This window comes from Hemiscyllium ocellatum, chromosome 14 (genome assembly GCF_020745735.1).
Source record: "Hemiscyllium ocellatum isolate sHemOce1 chromosome 14, sHemOce1.pat.X.cur, whole genome shotgun sequence".
NCBI classification, from domain to species: Eukaryota; Metazoa; Chordata; class Chondrichthyes; order Orectolobiformes; family Hemiscylliidae; genus Hemiscyllium; species Hemiscyllium ocellatum.
The window spans coordinates 16900494-16919273 of record NC_083414.1 but is presented as its reverse complement, the minus strand read 5'-3'; positions in this window follow the sequence as shown (position 1 = coordinate 16919273).

The following is an 18780-nucleotide window of genomic DNA, read 5'->3' as shown; positions in this document are numbered from 1 at the left end:
AATTGCAATTGACTTTCTAACTGTGGCATTTGGATACCAGTTTGCGAGAGGAAAGAGATCTAACTCTACTTCAGCCAGACTGTTCAGCACCCATGATAAGAGTCCAGCCTAGGTTCTTCCCAACCTGTTAATACCAAATTTCTCCACCTGAAAAGCAGTATTCTTGGATGCCTTTTCTCACTTTCTTTTGTAACCCCACCACCACTCCCCACAATCAGCTGCAACATCTTCAAGAATTGAAATCTTTGTAAAAATATTGCCTCATCAGATAGTTATGAGATGGCACTAAAGGTGTTATTACTTAAAATATTTTTTGATTTTGATTTAACTCACCAGCAAATATTTAATTTCCTATCATCACATATATGGTATCAACTCCCGAGAACAACATCACAAAAGTTTGTCTAAAAAATGCTCATTTTTAGGCTGTTGTAGGTGAGAATTGTTTGTGCTTCTGGCTGAATAATCTGCTGGCATTCATTGTGAGAACTACACCTAAACAATGTCTATTTAAGAAAGGTAGCTTCCAGTAATTTCAACATGCATACATAACATTGAATAATTGAAGGAGCTGTTGCTGAATTTCTATATAATCTCAGCCTTAGTGACAATGTGCTCCGAAGTTGTACTCCTGTAGTTTTGCTTGCCGCTGGAGTATTTGTCCTGCAGTTGGTCACTTTAGGCTTGTGTCTGTTCATAGCATGGTGTGCCCACACCAAGTGGAAGATGTATTGATCATATAGATAACAGTGTGGCTAAACAAAATTGCAATCATCTCCTAGTTACAGGAAAACAGGCACTGAGATGGCAAGGAAAATATAGAAATAATTTGTGAAGAAACCAAAGAAATGCTATTCTGATTGTCGCCTGAAATCAACATTTTTTAATAAAAATAGATATCCAATATTCCACTTAGTTAATTGAAGGAATAAAGCCATAAGATTCCTCAAATTAAAACTAAAGAAGAACCATATAAAAGAGTTATGGAAAGTAAATACTACCTCAGTTTACCACTTCTACTCAGACCCAGAATCAACATAAGGGAAATATGCAAATTGCAGTTCATTATAAACAATAAATCCACATATGAAATGCAAGGTATAATTGGCATACTATTCAGTATACTTGCTATTAATCCCACTCTCAGAACCTTACAAAACTCTATGTTTCTCATAAGGGGTTTCAGCTCCTTTGTTTCTTGGATATAATAGAACCCCAGTTGAAAGCAGCCTACAACTAACCTGAGTCCAATGGGCACAGTCTTTACCATACAGCACACATCTGTAGAAATTCCATTCTGCTTACAGTAGCCTGGATGGTATGGATCTACCAATGTTTCCATCAAGTAACAGAAACAGATGCAACAACTGTGTATTTACCTATTCTTATCTTCTGGATCTAACCACCCTTTTTTTCAAGCTGCCTGTACTGCATCATTGGAATTATCATTTAGTGGTTCTGTCTCTTTATGTTTCAACCTGTTTTGGTCTTCCAATTTCAATAAGTTTTCTTCCTTATTTCTCATTTCAATCAGGGCTTGTCTCAGAAATACAAGTTTTGAAACCACGGATTCCATCACAGCCACCTGCTCCAAATTGTCCAATTGTGTCATTGTAGGGTTCGCAACTCGGACCTGCAGAAAAGATAAGCCTTCCAATATTTCCTCCAATCCTCCTAAGTACATCTTCTCAACCTCTCAGTCAATTGTGCCACAGAGAGCAGGGAAAGCAAAGAGAAGGAAAATAACAGGACATTGGTTAGGCCACTGTTGGAATATTGTGTGCAATTCTGGTCTCCTTCCTATTGGAAAGATGTTGTGAAACTTGAAAAGGTTCAGAAAAGATTTGCAAGAATGTTGCCAGGGTTGGAGGATTTGAGCTATAGGGAGAGGCTGAACAGGCTGGGGCTGTTTTCCCTGGAGCGTCGGAGGCTGAGGGGTGATCTTATAGAGGTTTACAAAATTATGAGGGGCATGGAGAGGATAAATAGGCAAAGACTTTTCCCTGGGGTCGGGGAGTCCAGAACTAGAGGGCATAGGTTTAGAGTGAGAGGTGAAAGATAGAAAAGAGACCTAAGGGGCAACTTTCTCTCACACAGGGTGGTATGGGTATGGAATGAGCTCCCAGAGGAAGTGGTGGAGGCTGGTACAATTGCAACATTTAAGAGGCATTTGGATGGGTATATGAATAGAAAGGGTTTGGCGGGATATGGGCCAGGTGCTGGCAGGTGGGACTAGATTGGGTTGGGATATCTGGTCGGCATGGACGGGTTGGACCGAAGGGTCTGTTTCCATGCTGTACATCTCTATGACTCCATAATTGTATATAAATTCATTGGTTGCTAAACTTTTCTTTAATAGGCCAAAACACTTATGGTTACTTTTAATCATCAGGAAATTGGCAATGTTGGGAAGACCCGCAATTATTGCCCATCTCTTGATTCCCTTTAAAAAGATTGTGGTGATCAAGTTTGTTGAACACAGAATCACAGAAGTGTTGCAGCATAGAAGGAGGCCATTTGGCCCACTATAACTGCAATGGCCAACACATTCTTGCCTGTGAAACACAAGGTTTCGGGTTTAAGTGTCACTCTAGAGCTTTAGTAAAGAAATTAAGTATTTGCATGTTAATGTAGTACTGAGGAAGTATTGCACTGTTGGAAGATGCCATCTTTCAGATGAGATGTTAAACAGAGGTCATACTTGGTTATTTGGATACTTGAAAAAGATCCTATGGTGCTTTTTTTCAGAGAAGAAAGGGGGGGGGTTATTGCTATTGTCCCCGTCAATGCCAATCTTCATTGCAGAAAAAGAACTTTTAAAAAAATTAATTGGATATGGGCATTGCTGACAAAGCTAGCATGTATTGCCAGTTACCCTGCAGAAGGTCGCTTTCTTAAACCACTGCAGTCCCTGAGATGTACGGATACCCACAGTACTCTAGGAAGGGATTTTTATCCAGTGATAGTGAAGGAACAGTGAAGGCACATTGATGTTCCTTCCAAGTCAGGATGGTGAGTTGCTTCGAGAGGGACATAGAGATGGTGGTGTAATTATCTGGTCATTATCAAAATCACTGTTTCATTCCCAAACGTTGCTACAATATGAATGTTAATCCTTAATGTCACTTCAACTGAAACAGCTTTCACTGAGAGTGTTTTGTATGACATGCAAGAGTAATTTCATGTGAACACAGGAGGCTGTAGTAATGATACACACAAAAATCACAATAGATTCACTCCAGAGTACAACCTTACTAAATCCTTTCTGGGATCATCACATTATTATTTAAATCATACAAAACACACCTGTGAGATAATATCCTTGCAAGTGTCACCTGTTCCAAAACTTATCAAGTGGAAACAGTTCATATAAGGATTGAAGCTAATTCTGCAGCCTGATAGCAAAAAAAATGTTTGGAGTTTGTTTACCTTGTACACAACTAAAGATATTTTTGCTTAATATTGATACTTTATAATATTATACTTTATTATTCTATTCATAAGGTGCTTACAGTACACTGCATTGGTACTTGTTTGAAAGTATTGATTGCTGCATTAATACATTATATATTACAGTATTAAAATACAGATGTGTGCCTGAAAATTCTCTATGTTGAGCTTCTGGTCTCAACAGTGTTACATTCAGTTAGTGCTGAGAAGTCTGGCCTATTTTCTGCATGGATTGAAACTTTTTTTGTTTCAAAAATATACCTTTTATTCATAAAAAATGTTTGTGTGTGTATTTGTATATAGAGTCACAAGTAGCATGTATAGTAGCATATCAAGGAAACAAACATTGGAGTTTGGCTCTATCCAAACAAACCAAAAACATTTCTTACACATAAAAACTATGTTTACATGTATTTGAGGCACTATGAGGGTCCAAAAACTGAATGGACCGCACCCCCAACCCCCATTTAACTTCAGCAGAAAGACCTCAGACAGGGGTCTTTCCCCACTGCACTTGGGCACAGCTGCCCCAAGTTTTAGTGTATTCCTCAGCATGTAGTGGATGGGAAGTTAGAAACTGTTAACCCACAGTGTTTTGGCAGCCAGTTCCATGTGAATTTTATGAGGGTCTAAGAAAAGCTTGTCCAATTACTTTCAGCTGTACATGGTGCACTACAAGAAAGGGAAAGGAAAGAACAGCAACAATAAAAATAAAACTTTCTAAGGGAACGTAGAGAGATTCGGCTAAAAAGAAAGGTTCATTAGCTAACACTTCAGTTGGAACAGTTGCATAAAATGAACTATACAAATAGCTCAAAGACTAACAGTTGCAGGATGGCAACCTGCAAAGTGCTATGAAAAACAGTGAGATATCTTGTCGTTACAAACAGAAGAGGGAACACTGAGATCTAATTTAAAGAAGGACTGTTGTAATTAAGATACCAATTTCACTGTAGATGTTTTGTAGGTGTTTGTTAGCATTCCAAAATTTCAAGATTTGCTAGAATAATTTTAGTATTGTGTTTTGTTGCACTATATTCTCATCATTCCTTTTACTAATTTTGTTAAAGACGTAATGTTTAAATTTGGATTTCTGTGCAGTTAAAACTCATTAGTTTTACAGTCTATAGGATGAACCCATCCAACAAATGAGGTCGAATGATTTACAACACTGCAGAGTCAAATGGAATGATTGCTATGTATTAAAGTGCCACATGTTATAGTAAATACTGCAGCCAGAAAGAGTATTGTTTTATCATGAAAATGCCAATAACAATACTTCCATTATGTACACTTTAGCCATTGTCATATGCATTAGGACATCAAAACTTTAAACTTTCCACCGTAAGCTGGTCTTCATTCTTATTTACTGAAGGTTGAAATAGAAGTTGTTCAAAACATTTAAAGAATAAGTAGATAACTCTAAATCAAGTTTGGTTAAAGCATTGAACAGGGACCACCAGATAGGTGAATGTGAACAAAATTGTACTGATGCCTAGAATGCCTAGGATAATATTATGCATAATTTACATTTAAGCTATTGCTTACATAATGCCACATAACTATTATCAAAATGGTGTTAGTGTTGAGCAATTGTTCAAAGAGACAACAGGAATATAATCTTCAAAGCCTTAATTGATTATGCAGTTTATAATTCCAATGACCTAAGAATGTGTATGACCAGTATAAAATTAAAACAAATCTGATGGAAATGCAATTTATCATTTACGATAAAACCAGTAACCATGTCTTCCTATGTAATAATATCTTTGAATTTGTAATGTATGATGTTTAGATTCTTACTAATAAACATTCTACATGAAGAAACAAGATGGTGTGTGTGCGTGTATACATCGTATCGAAAAGATAGACAGGTGGGCAGAGGAGGTGTTGTTGTTTTATTAGTAATAAAATGTAATCAACAGTCAGAAACAAAGTAGGATCAAATGGTATAGAACCTGTGTGAGTCGAATTGAGAAATAATCAAGGTAAAAAAATCATTGTTGGAGTTATGTACAGGCCTCCAAATAATAGTCAGGAGGTGGGGTGCAAGATACACTAGGAGATAGAAAAGATGGGTAGGAAAGGCAAAGTTACAGTGATCATGGAGGATTTCAATATACAGGTGGACTGGCAAAATCAGGTTGGCAGTGATGTGCAAAAGGAAGTTGTGGAATGTCAATTTGGATACAGAACTGGCTCAAAGGTAGAAGACAGAGGGTGGTGGAGGAGGAGGGTTGTTTTTCAGACTGGAGGTCTGTGACCAGTGGAGTGTCACAGAGATCGGTGCTGGGTCCTCTACTTTTCATCATTTATATAAATGATTTGGATGCGAGCATAAGAGGTATAGTTAGTAAGTTTGCAGATGACACCAAAATTGGAGATGTAGCGGACAGCGAAGAAGGTTACATCAGATTACAACAGGATCTTGACCAGATGGGCCAATGGGGTCAGAAGTGGCAGATGGCATTTAATTCAGATAAATGTGAGGTGCTGCACTTTGGGAAAGCAAATATTAGCAGGACTTATACACTTAATGGTAAGGTCCTATGGAGTGTTGCTGAACAAAGAGACCTTGGAGTGGAGGGTCATAGCTCCTTGAAAATAGAGTTGCATGTAGATAGGATAGTGAAGAAGGTGTTTGGTATGCTTTCCTTTATTGGTCAGAATATTGAGTACAGGATTTAGGAGGTCATGTTGCGGCTGTACAGGCCACTGTTGGAATATAGCGTGCATTTCTGGTATCCTTCCTATTGGAAAGATGTTGTGAAACTTGAAAGGATTCAGAAAAGATTTACACGGATGTTGTCAGGGTTGGAGAATTTGAGCTATCGGGAGAGATTGAATAGACTAGGGCTGTTTTCCCTGGAGCATTGGAGCTGAGGGGTGACCTTATGGAGGTTTTCAAAATTAATGAGGGGCATAGATAGGATAAATAGACAATGTCTTTTCTGTGAGATGGGGGAGTCCAGAACTAGAGGACATAGGTTTAAGGTGAGAGGGGAAAGATATAAAAGATACTTAAGGGGCAACTTTTTCACGCAGAGGGTGGTACGTGTATGGAATGATCTGCCAAAGGTAGGGGTGGAGGCTGGTACAATTGCAGCATTTAAGAGGCATCTGGATGGGTATATGAATAGGAAGGGTTTGGAGGGACATGGGCCAGGTGCTGGCAGGTGGGACTAGATTAGGTTGGGATATCTGGTCGGCATGAACGGGTTGGACTGAAGGGTCTGTTTCTGTGCTGTACATCTCTATGACTCTATGACTATGAGATGGCTTTTGGAAGCAGCTTGTGGTGGAGCCCACTAGGGAATAGGCAATATTAGATTTAGTGCTGTGTAAAGAATCTGACTTGATAAGGGAGCATAAGGTGAAGAAACCCTTAGAAGACAGTGATCATAATATGCTTGAATTTACTCTGCAGTTTGAGAGGGAGAGGATAGAGTCAGAGGTAATGGTATTACAGCTGAATAAAGGTAACTACAGAGGCATGAGGGAGGAGCTGGGTAGTATTGACTGAGAGAGGAGCCATGCAGGAAAGACAGTGGAGCAGCAATGGCAGGGATTTCTGGGAGTAATTCAGAAGACACAGCAGAGATACATCCCAATGAAAACAAAGCATGGTGCAGGGGGGATGAGAGAACCACAGCTGACTAGGAAAGTCAGGACAGCATAAAAGCAGAAGAGAAAGCATATAATGTGGTGAAGAGCAGTGTGAAACCAAAGGATTAGGAAACTTACAAAGGGCAACAAAAAAAAAGAAATAAGGAGGGAGAAAATTAAATATGAGGGTAAGCTAGCCAGTAATATAAAGGAAGACTGTAAGAGTTTTTTTTACATATATAAAGGGAAAAGAGAGGGAAAAGTGGACATTGGGCTGCTGGAAAATGACACTGGAGAGATAGTAATGGGGAACAAGGAATTGGCTAAGGAACTGAATAATTACTTTGCCTCAGTCTTCACTGTGGAAGACACAAGTAATATCCCAAAAATTCAAGAGAGTGAGGAGGTAGAGCAGAAGGTGCTAGAAAAACCCAATGGCCTGAAGGTGGATAAATCACCTGGACCAGATGGACAATAACACTGTTCTAAGGGAGATAGCTGAAGAGATAGTGGAGGCATTAGTGGTGATCTTTCAGGAATTGCTAGGATCAGAGAGGGTCCTGGAGGTCTAGAAAATTGCTACTGTGACACCCCTATTTAAAAAGGGAGTAAGACAAAAAACAGAAAATTACAGACTGATTAGCCTAACCTCGGTTGTCAGTAAGATCTTGGAATCCATTGTGAAGGATGACATTTCTGAATACTTGGAAGTGTTTGATAAAATAGGGCAAAATCAGCATGGTTTCATCAAGGAGAGGTCATGCCTGACATAATTGCTAGAATTTTTTGAGGAAGTAACGAGCAGGTTAGACAAAGGAGAGCCAATGGATGTTATCTACCAGAACTTCAGGAAGGCCTTTAACAAGGTGCCGCATAGGAGGCTATTGAATAAGATAAGGGACCATGGTGTCAGCGGGAAGGTGCTAGCATGAATAGAAGTTTGGCTGTCTGGTAGAAAACAGAGAGTGAGGATAAAAGGGTCCTTCTCAGGATGGCAGCTGATGACAAGTGGTAATCCGCAGGCTCAGTGTTGGACCACACCTTTTCACTTTGTGCATGAACAATCAAGATGAAGAAACTAAGGGCATTCTGGCTAAGTTTACCAATGATACAAGTATAGGTAGAGGAACAGAAGCATTGAGGAGGCGGGGAGGTTGCAGAAGGATTTGGAATGGTTAGGAGAGTGGGCAAAAGAAGTGGCAGGTGGAGTACAATGTGGGAAAGTGTGAGGTCATGCACTTTGGTGGGAAGATTAGAGGTATGGGCTATTTTCTAAATGGGGAGAAGATTCAGAAATCTGATGTGCAAAGAGACTTGGGAGTCCTAGTCCAGGATTCTCTCAAGGTAAACTTGCAGGTTGAGCCAATTGTTAGGAAGGCAAATGCAATGATGGCATTTATTTTGTGAGGACTTGAATATAAAAGCAGAGATGTACTTCTGAGGCTGTATAAGGCTCTGGTCAGACCACATTTGGAATATTGTGTGCAGTTTTGGCCCCCATATCTCAGGAAGGATGTGTTGGCCCTGGAGCTTATTCAAAGGAGGTTCACAAGAATGGTCTCAGAATTGAAAAGCTTAACCTATGAGGAACGTTTGAGGACTCTGGGTTTATACTCTATTGAGTTTAGAAGGATAAGGAGGGATCTAATTGAAACATACAGAATACTGAATAGCCTGGACAAAGTAGATGTTGGCAAGATGTTTCCATTGGTAAGAGAGACTAGGACCCCAGAGTATATTCTTAGCATAAAGGAAAAATCTAAAGACCTTTAGAATGGAGATAAGGAGAAAAATCTTCAGCCAAAGAGTGATGAATCTATGGAATCTATTGCCACCAAGGATGTGGAGTCCGGGTCATTGAGTATATTTAAGTCTGAGATAGATAGGTTCTTGAGTATCAAGGGGATCAAAGGTTATGGGGAGAAAACGGAAGAATGGGGTAGAGAAATTTATCAGCCATGATTGAATGGCAGGACAGACTCAATGGGCTGAATGGCCTAATTTCTGCTCTTATGTCTTATGATCTTATGGATGTGTACAATATGTTGGAACAGGTGATGTGTACATAAACACAGGCAAGTAGAGCTGTGTGAGTTTTCACAAAAAATGTAGTGAGCTCTTTAATGTACAGTAATGTAATGCAAAGAGAGTTACTGCAAAGAACAGTGTATAGCTTTGAATATGCTATGTTAGTATTTGTGGATTTTTTAGGTGTAAACTAGGGTGTCTCCCAAACATGAGTCACATGGGATAAGGTGACTAGTGCTGATTTTTGGAGTTGAAAGCACATGGGGATGAACTTTGACCCATAAGACTAAAATCTGATCAATTTTTATAATGCTACTTGTGGAATTATTTGTCTTACCGGATGATGTAACATTTGCAGTTTGGAATTAGAACACCTTAAAATAAAGGTAACAGTTATATGGACCATTTTGTCAATGCAATGCAAATCTAATCGTATGCGATATTGTAAGTTTAGTTTTAAGTGAGTTTTTTGATGTCCTTTATGCAACTCAATATATCTTATTACAGCCTTGCTAATGCAAATACACTTGGACACATCCTACTTTGTAAAGTCTAAGAAGTAGTGGCATTAAATCCCAGTCACATAAAAACAACTACAACTGTGACCCTGTGCCTCTAAACAAAACTAAATCTAAACAGAAAATTTGAATGAGAGTCAGGGTTAGAAACCCAAAAGCACTAGGATTCTTAATTGTGGGTGGCACAGTGGCTCAGTGGTTAGCACTGCTGCCTCACAGCACCAGAATCCCACGTTCAATTCCAGCCTCACGTGACTGTCTGTGTGGAGTTTGCACGTTCTCCCCGTGTCTGCGTCGGTTTCCTCCCACAATCCAAAGAAGTGCATGTTAGGTGAATTGCCTATAGTGTTACTCAGAGGAAAATGGGTCTGGGTGGGTTACTCTTCGAAGGGTCGGTGTGGACTGTTTGGGTCGAAGGGCCTGTTTCCACACTGTGAGGAATCTAATCTAATAGATGCAGACCTTCATTATTCAACTTGTGACAGTAAAAAGTAACATTGGAAGTTTCTTAATCTGAAACTCTGCCCCCATAGTTCGAAATTCCATGATGAGGAGAAACATCCTCTATGTGTAATTTGTTTCAATTAGATCATCTTAGATCATCTCTCATTCTCCTAAACTTGAAGGAACATTGGCTCAAACTGCTTACTTTTTTCCTCATAATGACAGTCCCTGCATTAGGAATTTTAGCAAAGGCCCTGGGACCTGACAGCATTCTGGCAATAGTATTGTAAAGTTATGCTCCAGAAATTGCTGCTCCCCTAGACAAGTTCTTCCGGTACAGTTCCAACACTGGCATCTACCTGACAAAGTTGAAAGTTGTCTGGGTATGTCCTGTACGCAAAAAGCAGGACAATTACCATCCCATCAGTCTACTCTTGATCATCAATAAAGTGACAGAAAGTGTCATCAACAGGGCTATCAAACAGCACCTGCACAGCAATAACCTGCTCAGTGATGTCCAGAACCACTGAGCTCCTGACCTCATTACAATCTTGGTTCAAATATAGATGAAAGAGCTGTATTCTAGAGGTGAGGTGAGGTGAGAGTGACAGCCCTTAAATGTGGCATCAAGAAGATTTAGCAAAACTGGAATCAATGTACATCAGGGCAAATTCTCCACTGGTTGGAGCCATACCTGGCACATAGGAAGGTAGAGAAAGATTTAAAATAGCCACAAGGGACAATTTCTTACACCGAGTAGTTCGTGTGTGGAATAAATATCCAGAGGAAATAGTGGATGCAGATGAAGTTACAATATTTTTAAGACATTTAGATATGTACATGAAGGGATATGGGCCAAGGGCAGGTAGGTGGGACTAGTTTAGTTTAGGATTATAGAAAGCTTGGACTGGTTAGACCAAAGGGTCTGTTTCCATGTTGTGTGACTCAATGAATCTACGAGGTCAGAAGTGGGATTGGTCACTGATGATTGCTCAATGTTCAACACCAGATACTGAAGCAGTCCATGTCCAATTGCAACAAGATCTGGACAATATCCAGGCTTAGGCTCAAAGTGGCAAGTAACATTCGCGCCACTCAAATTTCCATTTGGAGACAATCTAATGACTGCCCCTTGACATTCAATAGTTTAATTATCACTGAATCTCCCACTATCAACATCCTGGGGGTTACCATTAAACAGAAACTCAACTGGACTAGCCATATAAATACAATGATACAAGACCGGGTCAGAGGCTAGGAATATTAACATGAGTAACTCACCTCCTGACTCACCAAAGCCTGACTACCATCTGCAAAACACAAGTCAGGAGTGTGATACAATACCACCCAATTGCCTGAATGGCTGTAGCTCCAACAACACTCAGGAGGTTTGAAACCATGTGGGGCAAAGCAGCCTGCTTGATTGGCACCACATCCACAAACATCCATTCCCTCCACTCCCAATGTTCAGTTGCAACAGTGCACTATTTACAAGATGCAGAAAATCCAAAGATCCTTGGATAGCACTTTTCAAACCCACAACTACTTATATCTAGAAAGACATGAGCAGCAAATACATGGGAACACCTGCACGTTCCCCTCCAAACCACTCACTTTCATGACTTGGAAATATATTGCCATTCCTTTATTGTCGCTCTGACAAAATCCTGGAATTCCCTCCCTAAGAGCATTGTGGGTCTACCTACAGTATGTGGTCTGTAGTAGTTCAAGAAGGCACCTCACTACTCTTTGCAAGGGCAGTAAATGCTGGCCAGTCAACAATGCCCACGTCTCATGAGTGAATCAAAATTTCAAACAGCAATAAAATGTATTTAACACATTGTGGTCAGGTAAACATCGAGAAAAGAACAGGTTTCTGTTCAGATTGTTGAGTCTCCATTGGAGTACAATGCTGAGTGGGTGTATGTTTAACATGGTGAATAGGATGCCAGTCAAGTGTGTTACTTTGTCCTGGATGGTGTCATATTCTTGAGGGTTGTCAGTGTTGTAGTCATCCAGGCAAATGGAAAATATTCTAGAGCTTTTCCGTGTAGTTGGTGGATATTTGAGGAGTTAGGAGGTGAGTTAATAATTATAGAACTTCCATTCTCTGATCTACTCCTGTAAACATAGTTTTTGTGTGGCTGGTAGAACTTGGTCTGCCATTATCGAGTGTGGGTCCTTGCCTTCAGCAGGGTATTTGTTCCAGTTCAGACAATACATATGATAGCTCCTGTAGTATTAAAGCTAAATGTGAATTAAAAAATTTAATCAACATTGATTATCATTCCTGATACATATATATATATATACACACACACACACACACACACACACACACACACACACACACACACACACACACACACACACACACACACACACACAGGCACTTCAGTGTGCGGGCTAATACTAAACTGTTGCATTACAAGTAATGATTCACCTCCATCAACATGTCATGTTCTAAGTGGTGTAAAGTCTCAGACTTTTATACCCTTGGGTCACGCTGCAATACAGTGCTGATTTCATGAGCATGTCTTTGAAAGGGATACTGCATACTGCTGAGAGACATAACAGAGCATCCTTTTTTTTTCCCAAAGTAAAGAAGCAAGTCCCAGCATGGTTGGACATAGGCATATGATATCAATTTGATAATTACACATTCAAGTTAACAGAGTTAACAAGTTTAACTCTTCAGACTGTCCTGCAACATTTGGATGTTTAACAAGTCATCCTGGTCTGGTGATTGTGTACCCATCTGGAGAAGTATGTGTTGTGTTTGGTTGCTCTTGATTGACAACTTGGTTGCGTTGCTGCAGGCACTGAGCATTATCACACTGTGATCAGAATGTTCTTCCTCACTGTTGACATGTTAAACATTGGTCTGAGCTGGCTCTGTTTTTTCCCAATGATCAAGAATGTCACTGTAAGATCTGGGCTGGATTGCTTATTTTAGAAACTGTTGCAGACATTCCAGTATTTGCGATTGGATTTCTGATTCGCACACTCTGTCCAGTCCTCTGTGGTAGGTCACTACCTGCTCGCATATTGAGTATCACTTCTTTCTTCCTCTATTGACAAAGAAGAACATCATGTGTTCCAAGATGGTCAGATAATTGCTTACTTGACAAGGTTATGTATACTTGCCTTCCGGGAATAAGTAGTGTTGACGCTGGTAATCATTTCTCATTTGTGTTACACAAAAATTCAGCAATGTAATGCAGAGGTCTTTTTTTTTTGCTCAACACTTGATGAAATGAGTTCGCTTGCATGTACAATGCAATATACTAGACTGTTTGAGCAAAAAAGTGGGGTGACAATGTGATGTGGGTCCATGCCCAGTTAGTGCCCATGAAGTTTGAAATGGTTTTTCAGTGACTATCTGTTCATCATCAAGCGTTATCATTTCTAATACATCAACTAAACTAAAAATAGTGATTATTATGTCCAAAATGAATGCAATTATTTTATTGCTAAGTCATCCACCAGTGGAAAATTTGGAGAAGTAGTCTTTCACAAGAATGTAAATTACCCAATACACTATGTAAAGGTCTGTTGCAATTTTCAACCAAGGAATGAATATAGGAAGTATGATTAGTATTTTGCATATGACACTAAAATAGGTGGTGTAATAGACAGTGAAGAAGATTATCTCAGTATACAACGTGACCTTGATCAGATGGGCCAAAAAGCCAAGGAATAGCAGTTGGAGTTTAATTTAGTTAAATATGAAGTGTTGTATTTTGGGAAGGCAAATTAGGGCAGGACTTATATGAATAATAGTAGGGCTCTGGGGAGTGTTGCCAAACAGAGGCCTGGGAGCAGAGTTATAGAGTCATACAGCATGAAAACAAGCCCTTCAGCCCAACTCATTTCTGCTAACCAGGTTTCCTAAACTGAATAGCCCTATTTGCCTGCATTTGACTGTATCCCTCTAAACCTTTCCTATCCATGCACCGGTCCAAACATCTTTTGAATGTTGTAATTATAGCTGTCTCTACCACTTCAGTGGTCGATATCACTTTCTGCCCAGTATTCCATGAAAGTGGAGTTGCAAGTAGACAGGGTGGTGAAGTAGGTGTTTGGCATGCTTGCCTTCTTTGGTCAGAACATTGAGTGTAGGAGTTGGGATGTCATGTTGCAGCAGTACAGAAGGCCACTTTTAGTATATGGTGTACAATTCTGGTCGCCCTTCTATAGGAAGCATACCATTAAACTTGAAAGGATGTGGAAAAAATTACAAGGATGTTGCTGGGTTGGAGGGTTTGAGTTATAGGGAGAGGCTGTATAGGTTGGGGCCTTTTAACCCGGAGCATTGGAGGCTGAGGGGTGACCCTATAGAATTTTATAAAACCATGAGGGCATTGATGGGGTGAATAGCCAAGATCTTTTCTCCTCGGGTGGAGGAGTCCAAGACTAGAGGGTGTACGTTTAAAGTGAGAGGGGAAAAATTGAAAAGGGTATCTCTCACTTATCTTTCCACCCTTCAGGCTTTCTGCCTGTATTCCTGATGAAGGGCTTTTGCCAGAAATGTTGATTTTACTGCTCCTTGGATGCTGCCTGAACTGCTGTGCTTTTCCAGCACCATTCTAATCTAGACTCTGGTTTCCAGCATCTAGTTGCTTTTACCTAGTTGATTTTAACCCTACTGCGAATTCTCTTGCAAGGATGCCTGCCAAGATTTAAAAGGGACCTAAGGCACAAGATTTTCAACCTGAGGGTGGTGCTTGCATTGAACGAACTGCCAGAAGTGATGGAAGTTGGTACAATTACAACATTTAAAAGGCATTTGGGTAGGTATATGAATCTGAAAGGTTTAGAGAGATATGGGCCACATGCTGCCAAATGGAACTAGGTCAGAGTGGGATGTATGGTCAGTGTGAACGAGTTAGACCAAAGGGTCTGTTTCCACGCCGTTTAACTCTATGATTCTAGTGGATGGACCAGCATGTCAACATAGAGCTCCCTCTGCTGTTGGGGTTGCTACAGAGTTATTATCACAGATTCACACAGAATTGTATGGTGTCGAAAGTGGCCATTTGATAGGTTTTGCATGCCTGACATGTATTTGCAAGTTGTGAATATCCTGATTCATCCCAAGGCAACATATAGATTCACATTCAGTTAAAAGTAAAATATTGTGGATGCTGAAGGTTTGAAATAGAAACAGAAAATTCTGGAATATTCAGCAGGTCTGGCAGCATCTGAGGCGAGTGAAAGAGTTAATGCTTCAAGTCAGATATGATTTTTCTTCAGATATGTTGAGTCTCTCCAACATTTTCTGTCTTTCTTTAAAACAGATTCACATGCTAATCTTCTTGTGCAACCATTATACACTAAGGAGGTGATGCCTACTGCTACTAACGCTAAACTATTAATTCTGAGACACAACTACTGTCCCAGATAATATTCCGCATTTGAATCCCACTATGGCAGATAGTGGAATTTTAATTCAATTACAAATCTAGAATTATCTTGATTGTTGGAAAAAAAATCTGGTTTACTAATGTCCTTTACAAAACTTGCCATCCTTACCTGGTCTGGCCTCCAGGCTTGATACCTTAATGTCGTGCTTTTGGTATTTTGATTCATTTGCCTTTGAAAATGGCTTGTTGTGATACACCAAGTTCATCTCTGTTTAGCCAAAATCAATAAGTGTTCTCAGGTACTTCCTTAATGAAGTCAGGCCATCACTAAATAACAGTTTTTTGCAACACTTGCAGTTGCTCATCTTCATCAGTTGCCACTTGGAAGCTGTTCACACTGGCTCTGGCCAAAGTCACATCTAATTTTAAAAACATTTTTAATATCAGTTCATCCAATTGTGTCATATTTGGTTTGTCCTATCAATAAGTGTGGTTTCACTTCATATGTTGTGACTATAATGTGATCTGTGTGTACTTCTAACCCTGTCAATAGATAGCAGATTTTGGAACACCTTGGTGAGCTTGTGTATTCACACTACATCGTGATTGTGCTAATGCACATATTTGGTGATCCATTATATGCTAGGAGATAGTCTCTCTTAAGTTGTAGCATGGAGCCACCATTTGCTGAAGTACATGGTTTTCAGACTGTGTCGTGGTAATATCTTGGCACTAGCTCGTGTGACGATTTTAATGTTTAGTATGTGTTGACCTGCCTTCTTAGGGCAGATGACAAAGATTGCGAAAGCTTCTGATTGTCCTACATTCTCAGTGTTGTGTATGAGGGGAACAATATGGAAAATTATGGTTGTCTTCCTAAGTTTGCCTTTTGCTCAGGTGAAAATGTGTTTATTTGGTTTTGCTGTCGGGGCAGTTACTCTCATCTTAGATATAGAGTTTAGCTCTTTTTTCTATGTTTGCTGATTATCAATATGCTGCTACAGCAGGATATTTGTATCTGATGAGCCATTAATTATGTTAACTGTTGTATTATATACTGGTAATGTCAAATTAAAAGTTTCAATAATGTTCTTAATCTCTTGACACTGACATATTATGGAAATTCAGTGCTAAGTTGTCCGGTTACCCCAGTTAAGGTGGATTCAGAGACCTTTATACCCTCAGACCATATGATATAATAAAGCAATGTCCCTTAACAGTATGCTGCATACTAATTGTGAGACATAATACATTATTCATGTTCTGGAAAATTAGAATCCCAGGATGTTGATGACCAGGCCAGTGCTATTTAGGTTTGAGATAAGGAAAATTCTTTTTTCACTCAGAGGGTTATGAATCTTTAGAGTGCTCTACCAGGCTTTGGATGCTCAGTCTTTGAGTGTGTTTAAAGTAGAGATTAATATATTGTTGATTACCAATGACATGCAGAAGTATAAGGTTGGGATGATTAAAAAGCATTGAAAAGTTTGATCAATCATGCGGGAGGCAGTTTGAGGGGCTGAACAGCCTCTTCTGTTCCCATTGTGTAGTATTGACTATTCTGTTAATCTTTAAGGGGAGGTGGTTAGAATCTCTCTTGTTAGAAATAGACATTGCCTATTTCTGAAACATGTACAAAGCATGTTGGAGAAAACTAAGAGCATGGAGAGGGCAAATAACCAAATTTTTTTTTCTAGGGTAAGGAGAGTCCAAATATAGAGGGCATAGGTTTAAGGTGAGAGGGGAAAGATATAAAAGGGACCTAAAGGACAGCTTTTTCACACAGAGGATGACATGAGCTGCCAGAGGAGGTGGTGGAGGCTGGTACGATTACAATAGTTAAAAGGCATCAAGGTGGGTACAGGATAGGAAGGATTTAGAAGGATATGGACCAAATGCTGGCAAATGGGACTGGATTAATTTAGGGGAACAAAGAGACCTTGGAGTGCAGATTCATAGTTCCTTGAAAGTCGAGTCAAAGTTACACTGGATAATGAAGAAGGCCTTTATTCGTGAGCGTATTGAGTATAGGGTCAAAAAGTATGGTTCTGGAAAAGCACAGCAGGTCAGGCAGCATCTGAGGATCTGGAGAGTCGATGTTTCAGGCCTAAACTCTTCATCAGGAATGATGTGGGGCCTGGGGTAGGGTTGAGAGATAAATAGGAAAAGTGGGGGTGGGGGAAGTTGACTTGGAAGGCGATGGGTGGATAAAGCTGAGGGGGGGGGGAATAGGTTGGAGCACATAGGTGGGAGACGTTCAAGAGGAGAGTGCTGAGTTGCAGGGTTGGATCTGGGATGGGGGAAGAAGCGATGAGGAAACTGGTGAAATTGATATTGATGCTGTGTGGTTGGAGGGTCCCTTGGCGAAGATGAGGCATTCTTCCTTCAGGCATCAGATGGCTAGGATTTGGTGATGGAGGAGGCCCAGGACTTGCATGTTCTTTGTGGAATGGGAGAAGGAGTTGGATTGGTTGGCCACAGGCAGTAGGGTTGTTTGGAGCGTTGAGGGGTAGGGATGTCATGTTGCAGCTGAACAGGACATTAGTTAGGCCACTTTTGGAATGCTGTGTTGAATTCTGGTCTCTCTGCCCTTGGAAAGATGTTGTTAACTTGAAAGTATTCAGAAAAGATTCACAAGGATGTTACCAGGGTTGGAGGATTTGAGCTATAGGAGGAGGTTGAATATGCTTGGTCTGTTTTCCCTGGAGTGTCGGAGGATGAGGAGTGACCTTATAGAGATTTATAAAATCATGAGAAGCATGGATATGATAAATAGACAAGGTATTTTCCCTGGGATGGGGGGAGTCCAGAACGAGAGGGCATTGGTTTAGAGTGAGAGGGGAAAAGATGTAAAAGAGACCTTTTTTAAAGCAGTGGGTGGTACGTGTATGAAATGAGCTACATGAGTAGGAAGAGTTTACAGGGATATGGTCTAAATGCTGACAAATTACTGTAAGTAATCTAAAATGGGACTAGATTAATTTAGATTATCTGGTCGGCATGGACCAAACGGTCCTTCCGTGCTGTACAGCTCTACGACTCTCTCAACTCAGGAGGTCCGGCTGCAACCTTATGGAGAGAGAAATACAGAGTTAACATTTCGAGTCCAGAATGACTTCTTCAGTTCTGTACATTACGTTTCTCTCTCCACAAACACTACTGAATTTCTCCAACATTGTCTGTGTTTATTAAACCAGCGTCCGCAGCATTTTTGCTTTGACTTGCCTGTTTCTAGACAGGATTGGGGTGATGCCAAAGAAAAAAAAACCGTAAATAGCGGAGAAAAGAGACGGATACAAAAGTTAATCCTCAGCTGGTGAAATGCTACAATCGCTGAGAAGTATCCAAACTTGGAATCCCTGGAGTGC